Source organism: Hermetia illucens, chromosome 1 (genome assembly GCF_905115235.1).
Source record: "Hermetia illucens chromosome 1, iHerIll2.2.curated.20191125, whole genome shotgun sequence".
NCBI lineage: Eukaryota > Metazoa > Arthropoda > Insecta > Diptera > Stratiomyidae > Hermetia > Hermetia illucens.
Window position 1 is genome coordinate 144,870,599 of NC_051849.1, and position 10,066 is coordinate 144,880,664.

A 10,066-nucleotide genomic window follows, 5' to 3' on the forward strand; every position below is an offset into this window, starting at 1 on the left:
ATTCTAAGTTCTATGTGCCCCTCCATACATTTTGCATGGAATACTCGCCTGCCATCAACAGTGCTGCCTCATTTGACGTGGTTGTAAAAGCCCTGCAAATCCTCAGTCATCAGCCTCAGAGCCAAAGCCGTTCTTTCAGAGTTTTCAAGCACCTCCGCCTACACTGGTGACACATAAAGCAGTAAAAATCGTAAACGTAATCTTCCACAGTGTTGCGGCCCGTCGACGTTCGACAACATACTTGAATGTGTCGCATTGGCACTAATTGATTTTTGAAGTGCACACTCTAGGTGCTTTCTAAAGCTCAGTTTGACGTCAATTATCATCCCTAGGTACCTAATGGTCGGCTTAGGGACAATTCTATGTCAACCGACTTCCACCTTCAGGATCTTTTTCGTTCAACGGTTCCTTATTAACACCATTTCTCTCTTCTCACCCGCTAAAGCCAACCTTACCGCTCTTCCTGTCTCCGCTGTGTAAGCCTCCACTCCTTGTTTAGGCACGACATAAAGGTGTTGGGCAAAGTTCGGGCTTAGTCTTGACTGCCATCTTCCATGCTCTCCCAAGGATGTCATACACACCTGGGGCGCTGTTGTGATCAATCCTTTCTTCTCTATATTTCCGGTAACTGGTCCTCGGTAACTAGGGTAAGTAAGGTATTATGCACTTGTTGGTCTGGATGACTGTTTGCCTTTAGGTATTTTGGTGGTGAGGAAACGAATTGGCAACAATTTCTTGCAGAAGGCTTTCATAGTCTTCCTATTAGCACCCTGTGAGTAGCACACTAAGAGTTTATATTGTCTTCTTCGCGCTGCTGCTTGAAACAGTTCATTTGTATTTTACAAATCGCCTCTTTTTAGTTGCCACGCAGTTTTCGATCATCGCCACCGGGGTTTCCTCTAAGCCTCTGGTAAAGCCTCCCTGCCTAGAAACCTATGACGTACAAAGTTTCGTTTTCGTTCTTCCACCAGTAATGGAAGGCAGATGTCCTCTTGGCATAGTAGTATCGCATGGCTCCGTTACCTGAAAAAAGTAGATTCCTCTAATAGCAGGTAAAATTCTCAAGTCATTTCATCAGGTAAAAACGATCGCAAGCTTTCAACCTGCCTAAGACAGTTAAAGGCGTTCAGGTTCTTAGGCATAGTGAGCTATTACTGTAGTTTCATGCCTAAAGGCACTCGTCACACGGCCCTAATTAACGCTTTCTGCCTGGTCTAAGGACTCTAGTCGGGCCCTTGCCAAAACTTTTGAAAAACATGGCTTTTGGGAAAACGCGTTTAAAGATAAACAATGAAATTAAACACGATTAGTGAAACTACAATTCAATCGGCTATGCCAGGTCCATAGAGCTCCCCTTTCTTTTCTTTAAGAAGTTTTTTATTGGCTACTTGCTCCTCTCTCTGCTGGATTCTCGCGTTTTTCACTGCGTCAGTCCCCTCCTAACGCTGTACACGCTCCTCGTTTGCTTGAGAGGCATATTCCTCCACCTGTAACCCCACAGTGATTCCCAAGATATTCATAGCCTTCAGAATTCCTGAGTATCTCATGGGTTTCATACCGAGCAAGCGCTATCATGAGTTTGCGAAAAACTTTCGGCCATTTAGTTTCACCTTTTTCGTATTTATGAGCTTAGAGTGTGTCGTGAACCTCAACCCAAGTATAATTACGCAGGGCGGTCGCCTGAGGTAATAAGCATGGCAAAGTTGTCATTATACTACGACCGGAATATCTAGTTGTCTTCTTGGATATAGAGAGAGCATTCAACAACAACATTCTAACCAGAAAAGGAGTGGAGGAGTTGATAGTATCCCTGCTAACAACCTGGGCTGTGAGCAGAGGGACGCCTCAGGCTGGCGCCAGCTCTCTGGTGCTATGGTTCATAACATTGTCATTCTGAGCGCCAGGTGCCGTTAAGGCTTTGTACTTAGTGGTAATATCCATCATCCATCCATCCATGGAGGGGAGTGTAAGAACGTGCGGTACAGTCGCGGTGGCGAAACATTCAAAGACCCCCTCTTCTGCGCTTCTAGTTATAGAAACATAGAGGGGAATGAGCGGGTTCTTGGCAGGGGGACTGCCTGATTTTAGATATGGAAGGCCAACCACATGCACTTAATCAAGCAAGATTTGGCCTTCTTATCACATGCGAGAGGTTTTGGGTCAGACATGCGCAAATGGGTAGTTTGTACGGGGTACTTGCCCATAGAGGATTATGAAGTTATGCTAGGCATACATTACAATTCGCTTCGGGGATCTCAAAGAATTCGCAAGTTGTGGGGTGGGCGAGGTGCTATCCTTAGTGAAACCTGTGAGTTGGCTTTGAAAATCTAAGTGGGTTGCATTCTGCTCTTCTTGCCTTTTCCACAGCAGTGGAGGTCTTAAGAGTTTCTGGTATGAAAATGACACACTGCAGCGCACCGGGCTCCTCGCATTGGCCACGAGGAAATTGGGCATGACTGGCAGAGTTATGTTTTACATAGAACCTTAAAAAGCTCGACCTGACTAATCATCATGGACTATAATCATCGCTTTCTCATCGGCAATTAATTCATGGTCAAATGCAGCAAATATTGTTCGGACTATTATAGCATTGAAGCTCAAGTCCTTCAGGGAAGTGAACTGCAACAAATACTTGCTCATATTGGCATTGTGATGACACGATTGAAAGAGCATTGAACGGTAAATTGCAATTCCCACGACTAAATACATATTTGATAGGCCAATAAACTCATTGCCTAAAATATCTAGTATTTGTGTAATATGTATTATATATGAACCTACCAAACGAAAATAAGTAAATTCAGCGAAATTACAGAATTTTCATTTTTCATCGCAATTAATAACAAGCCCACCTAACTACTGGCCTAGGTTGACGATACTGGTATTATGAGGAGGACAACCCGGGATGTACAGTCTACCTTCATCCAAATCGAGCAGGCGCGTTGCACATTAATGAAGGCAAGATGAAGTACATGAAGTACCTGGTGACAACGTTAGCGCCTAAGAACAAAGAACCAACAACATCGAATCGAACCGATTAAACGAAAACAATAACATAGGAAACTACAACAATAACTTCTCCTATCTAGGGTCGAAAATTAGAACTGATAGCCACCATGACGATGAAATCCACGTACGGTTATTGGCTAAAATTAGAGCCTATTTCAGCTTGCAAAAACGGCTTCACTCGAAGCTTCTCACCTTACCCTACAAGACTATGATCTTGCCAGTCCTTATGTATTCCCAGTAGACCTGGGTTCTTAGCGAAAATCCTGCGGAATCTTCCGAAGAATTTTTGGCCCCCTAGATGAGAATGGATGATTCCGTAGTCCACATTGCGACGAAATCTATGAGCCATACGACGACACTGAGACTGGTTCCAATGAATATAACTACATTCGGTAACTGGTATACAGAGCTTTCACTTTCTATAATTTTGTTAGTAGTATTTGGGTTGCATTCAAAATTTCCAGAATTGTGGCTTATATAAAGTGTTAGACTTCTGCTTTAGACGGACAAATCGGCTAAAACACCCCGCGGAGGACTCTAATTCGGAACCGTTTGACACATTACCTCAGGCTAGGTCTATTTAGTATAAGAGCAAAACCCTGTGGATTAAGGGAGTCACAGCTACCTTGGCCATTTCTCCTATCCATCTCTCTCCTTCTCGCCTTAAGAATGCCTTCAGTCTAACGTGTCACTCGGCTCCAAGCGTTTTCGCTCTGTAGCATGCTCTCAATAATGGTGTCCGGAGACGCAAGCCCGCCTTCGAAAGGTGATGATGATGGCGCTCCCACTTTCTGCAGAAGAAAAAGGTGCGGCAGGCTTAATCCATCACAATGCAATAAATGCAGTCTGGCGACCGTGACCGTTGTGACCGGCTGTATGCAAGTAAGATTGAAAATGCACATGTCCGTTGCGCAGCTGAGTTAAGTAATAGTCGACCGTGCTTTTGATTGAACCACGGCTGCAAGTTTTAATGAGATAAGCGGTTCATCTACCTCTCGAGTACGGGCTTCCTCTTCACTTGCGACGGCTTTCTTATTTCCGTCGCCTTTTCCGAGGTATATAAGTCTACGCTCGACAGCATGAAGCGCGATCGGAATAACTCCCGCTATCACTATGAGTGCTGGTTTCGAGACAGTACGAAAGGTGGACTCAACTCGCAGAGGGTACATTTCCTTATTGAGGGAGTCAGAACCGTAAAGAAGAAGGGAATGAACCGGACTTATCAGCAAGCGACTCCTGCTGAATAAAGAACCTCCGCAGACTTGTCTGCGAAGTTACGAATCTGCTCGAAGAAGCTCACCTCCGTGTCTAACATGATGCGGAGATATTTCACGGCCGCTTCGACTAGACTATGGTTTCATCAACCTAAATAGGGGGACTGTGAGAACACTCTCTTTGGTCAGCACAATGACGTTAGTTTCCTCCAAGGCTCCAAAAAATCCAGCCATTTATCTGCTTACTTGTCGCATCACCATTCGCGGTATAAGTTCAGCTCGCTCAATCGTGCTGCCACTGTCCTTCGTAGAGTAGGGCATGCTTCTTCAAATAGTTCCTCAGCATCCACAATATGTAGCCAGGAGTATGGAAACGGTTTTCCAGTGGCTCAAGCATTTCGCCACAAGAAACACTACTCGCCGACAGCGGTGACTGTGTGCCTCAACGAGTTTTACTGCTTGGACCACCTCCTCAATGGCATCAGTTGTAGATCACCCTGCTATAAAATCATATTGTGTTGGTGAGTATTCTTCCGCAGCACGTATTGTGTCAACCAGTCGTGGATGAGCTTCTTAATCAGCTTCCCCGCTGTGTCCAATATTCAGAGCGGACGATACTTTGACGGCGCTTGCAGCACAAGTCTCGCGCGGGGGAGGGATATCCTCTGTCAATCGTGCTTTAAATCCGTTGAGTAGCAAGTTTGAGTCGTATTATATACAAGTTCCAACACTTCGCGGGGAATACCGGATGGTGCTGGTGCTCTTTTGTCCTTCATAGACAAGATCGCTTCTTCTAGTTTCGTTACAGTGAAGCATGGGCAGGCCTCAGTACTCATTTTCTCATGGGGAGCGTCAGAGGGATGCATAGGAAAAAGGGCCTTCATGATTTCTTCTATCTTCGTTGCTTCCAAAGAACAGGCTGACCGATGGGCACCGAGTTTCTTCGTAACCAGCTTACAGCCGAGGCCCCTTGGCCCTCCGTTTACGTCGTTGATTAACACCTGCCAGCAGCGTACCTTCTATCTGTTGATTTCGTGGCAGAATTCCTTTTCTTCAATCTTGAATTCTGCGGATCTAAGCGTCACCTCGTCTTGGCCTCTTGATCGCTAAGCAATTTACCGAAATTCGTAGGCTTGCAATTTTAGTTGTCCATCAGTACACATTGCAATTTAATTTTGGGAGCCAATGCATGCAATGTGCGGTGATATGGCTCATTGTTGAGTCAGTTCTTTTGTCTACGCCTAGGTCTTGTCGTTGATTTACCCCGTTTGCGCGAGCTTCGACAAATTTTGCAACATTAATTTTCCTGATGCTCCACCTGGTAGGTGCTTGCCGGACAGAACATTGGGAATAGCCGTTTGTCACTTTGAATGAAATGTATGATCACTGGCCGTGAAATCTTCTAGTACCTTCCATTGCTGGACCGTTGACTCTAAGGACTCTGTAGCAAAAGTTAGGTCAGGGATAGGGCCTTGCAATCAGGGCGTCTGAATGTCGGAGCGCTACCGGCATTTAGGACAATAAGTTCTGTTTTGGCGGAACTGTCCTTCGCCTTATTCCACAAATAATCCACCTGATCTTTATTTTCCCGCAATGGAGAAGTTGGCTCGCTGTCTTGCCAGGGACAGTGACAATAGCCAATTGTTGTCCTCTGGAGTTGACCGACGTAACTTCCACATATTGGCAACCATTTTATCGCTGTCTTTACCTAGTCCTTATTTGGATTCTAGGCTGAAAATCACTGCTTTCGTGCCTAGAATGCTATGGACTGTCTCGCAGAACGTACAGTTCTTATCAGTCTTCAACCTAAGCTCGACAAATATATCACGGTTTGAATCCGCCGGATAGATTTAACATCTACCCAGCGTCTTCTGGCCTGACGTTGTTGGGGAATTCTTGAAGAGCCTAGTTTGGCTTGATGAGAATAGCCTCTGACCGTGACTTGCTCCTATTTTCCTTAAAGCCGGTGTTGCCGTAGTATCCGACTTCGGCAATAGTACAGTGGAGCCACTGTTGTCGCTATTCAACTTAGGTTGTTGTTACTGAGTTTTCTATTTTTTGGATGCTGCTTGGTCCGCTTGATTACCATCTCGCGGAATTCCTCTTGCTGTGTTTTCGTCGGCAGATTCGCGCTGTTTTCCCCTCACCTCCTTTTGTCGACTGTTTGTTTTCCCTCTGGCGGGTTGAGAGCACTGCGTTTTCCTTGGGTCCTCTTTGACTGTCTTCCAAGAGTTTGGTTGATGTGCAATGAGGTCCGGAAATTCTGTCATTTTCAATATACCATTTTTGACATCCAGGGAGATGATTCGCTGGACAATGGTAGCAACGTTGATTTATCGTAGGACCACCCCACCCAAAACCTTAAAAAAAGTATTTAGCATAGTAAGCGGAATTGATGTATAAAAATCTGTCAATAAACAATTATTAGTCAGTTAAGGCCTATCATTTCGAGTCGTCTTCTCAGGCAGCATCCACTTTATTAAGTTTTTATCCTTTCGTTTCTTTTATTCGTTGCAGTTCATTCCGTTATATCTGAAGGAAATCGACCTTTTCAGATACAAGGTAAAAGAGAGAAATTAAAAGATTTTGGTAAGACATAACCCTACACTTATCTATTATTATATATCATAACTACCAAATGTCACTGAATAACATCATATTCTAAACGAAGGTCTTTAATTAAGTACTTGCAGCAAATGCGTCGTATGCTCATAATTCAGCTTTTTTTGTGGAAAGTAAAAGCTTCAGTCCCACTTATCAATCATATCTTTGTGTTCTAATGTATGTATTCGGTGTGTCATCAATGCTCATTGAGTTTGAAATAAAAAAATTTGCACTTCTCCACGTTTCCTCCATCGATGAAATCGAAAGATTTAGGACAGCAACTTGCATTAGTTGAGTGTAATTTGTGAAAGCGTTAAAGTCTCTTCCTCACTTTTCCACCGACAAAGTACAAAAAATATTGACATAGCTGATTATTTATAACAGGAAACACAAGATAAATTTTTCGCAAATGCTTTTAATAAAAAGATGAATTTATGTCGACAGAAATGCATGATATCCTGAAAGTACATGTGAAAGTGTCCTCACCAGTGAGGCCTCTTACATTCGTCGTTTAATCGGATGCAATTTAGTTAATTACCCCAAATTAATTAATACATAGTAAAATAGCAATATTTATAGCATTCTTTGAGGCTTTAAACGACATCACTCAGCTCGCAAGGTAATTTTTCATTTCGGCATACTGTCACGCCGCTCCGCGAGTCTGTTCTTACGCAAAAGATTGTCGCATTCAACACCTCGGCTAATTGGCTTAAACAAATCTTCGACACAGCATACATATCTTTTGGGTCTTTTCAGCACTCCACCTTGTTTCCACCTTGTGTTAATTCACCGGCCCACACCACCGGAGATGGAAACCGCATACGTTCGTAGTATTTATGCAGTCGGGTATCGAGATCGGGACGTGTAATAGGTAGATACATTGGCAGTGAATCAATTTAAGGATTTCCAAAAAGCGTGACAGTTTAAAACCAGTGCATTTGTGGTACGATATGTTCGTTGTCGAAAATGAGATGGGAACGAGGACGACAACGACGACAACAAGAAAAATTTCAAGGCAGAGATAATCAAAAGACTTAAGACAGTTTGGTGATACCGTTTGGGTTGTCGTTGGGTGGAATCTTTTATATTCCTTTGGATCTTCCTCGCAAGCTTACTGATATTTGCGGTACTAGCAGACCCTCATACCAAATCCGCCAATAATTCAAAGTTAAATTGCTTTTCAGATTTGAGGAGCATCAACTGAATCTGACATAAAGGAAAGAGTTGAAGGGACAAATACATGATGTTGACCAGATGGCTCTTATAGCTATCATTAGGTTTGCAGTTCATTTTTCCAGGACCAGCAGTTATTTTTTGATTACGATAACCCTCAAGCCAACTAAATGAGAGGACAGACCAGTGACGATTTCTTATTTCGTTGTTCCGAGTTTTTTCAATCAGCATCTCGGGATCAGATTTCAGGGTTTGCTAACCACATTTGAATGTCATTACCAAAAGCGAATGGTTTCCATACCGCCACCAAGTCATACTTGATGGGAAACGTAGAGGAGGATGAATGCACGTGATTAGTACTCTTGAATATCGGACATATGCAAATGCAGCGTTCACTTTGTTGTTTCCCAATGTACAAGAGTGTACATACATTCGGTTTGCCCGAAAATATACACTTTCGAAAATATGATATCTGTAAGTGATATTTTCTGTTCCAATTTAACTTTAGTGTACAGGAACAATCAAAATATTGACATTTTAAAAATATGCTGCGCAATAATTGTCTTGTGTTGTTTAAAATTGATGAGTCCCGAAAATTGTCGAAGTAGAACGTAATAAAATTCGAACAACACTCTTTGGCCTTCTGAAGGGTACTTTCTGAATTGGAAGGCTTCTCTCTAAAGTCTTTATGAATAAGAATTCTCTTGAACTACTGATGAATCAGGAATGATGAATCAACTTGCAAGAAGTGGTTGCGAGCTCTTCTGTAAAACGAGGAGCGGAAGAGATAAAGGTAGAATTCAGGGACAATGTATATCTGCACAGTAATTTTGACAAATCACTCAAAAGTAAGGTTCACAGTCTAGTTCATTTTCTAGAACCGAGTGAAAAATTTTGACGAGATTGTGGGAAATGTTTTTCGACTTTATATCGACATAATCCAGATTACTGACAACTTTTGACGTTGAAGTTCGCCAGTTCGACGTCCTTGTAACCTGGTTGGTATCCTCTATCTGAGGCAGGGATATGGTATCCCATATCTTCTCTGTCTATCAAAGGCATCGGGAGTCTTTTCAGCTGGATTTTATTAATAACATAACGGTCGTCATCTGAGGATAATAATAATAACTCCGTCGTAGCTGGTCCCAAGCCCGGTTGTGAAAGGAGGAGGGATGGATAGCTTCAGTCTGAAAGGCTGTACGCCACCGCTGAGACGGGTAGGTGAGGTAAGTGCGGGAACTTTGTAGTCTTGCAGATTACTCACTGAGGAAGCTATCCCCACACCTGGCAGTTAGGTATAAACTGCAAATCCATATATGAGATGTGTCCGGATAGTGAGTGGTTAGAGCACAAGGCTGTCGTACGGAAGGTCACGGTTCAAATCTCACTGGTGGCAGTGGGATTTGTATCGTGATTTGACGTCGGATACCAGTCGACTCAGCTGTGAATGAGTACCTGAGTCAAATCAGGGTAATAGTCTCGGGCGAGCGCAGTGCTGACCACATTGCCTCCTACAGGCTATTCTGTAGTGTACCGTTACGGTCTTGAATGAAGTGCTATAGCAAACTTCAAGGCCCTGATCCAATATGGATTGTTGCGCCAACGATTATTATTATTATTATATATGAGAAGAAGAAGAAATTTAAGGTCCGGTACGGATAACCGGCGGGAGTCGTCTGACTTGGTGACTGGGTCGAGATCCCATAATAGATAGCACGGCGTCGAAACCGCTATTCGTGGTGCGATTCGACGTCTAGGTGCCAGGACAACCAGGAGCATTGCTCCACCTGCTGCAGCTGTTGCGCCACAATCTGTGGCGACCACTGCAGCGCGGTTCGCGGTTCGCGTAGGCAGCGAAGTGGACTGAAGAAATGAATCTCTTCATCATCCGCTCCTACTACGAAATAACAGTGGGGGCGGGTACAACATTTTACCGCCCCTTGTTGCACCAGAGATTCGTCGAGCGTTTCCCGCAATTCGCGCACGTGACTGTGCAGCGACACAATCCCGGCCACCATCAGGGAGCGTGTTTGACTGGAAGCCATCGGGGAAACTGGTAACCGAGA

At 43.8% G+C, this 10,066-nt stretch overlaps 1 long non-coding RNA gene across 1 annotated transcript; it reads left to right on the forward strand.

The window, feature by feature from the left end:
* The first annotated feature begins 6,674 nt into the window (after positions 1-6,674).
* On the forward strand, positions 6,675-8,384 carry LOC119646455. Its single transcript, XR_005248742.1, has 3 exons — positions 6,675-6,812; positions 7,584-7,953; positions 8,012-8,384. It is a non-coding gene; the product is annotated as an uncharacterized LOC119646455 (long non-coding RNA).
* Positions 8,385-10,066: the final 1,682 nt, after the last annotated feature.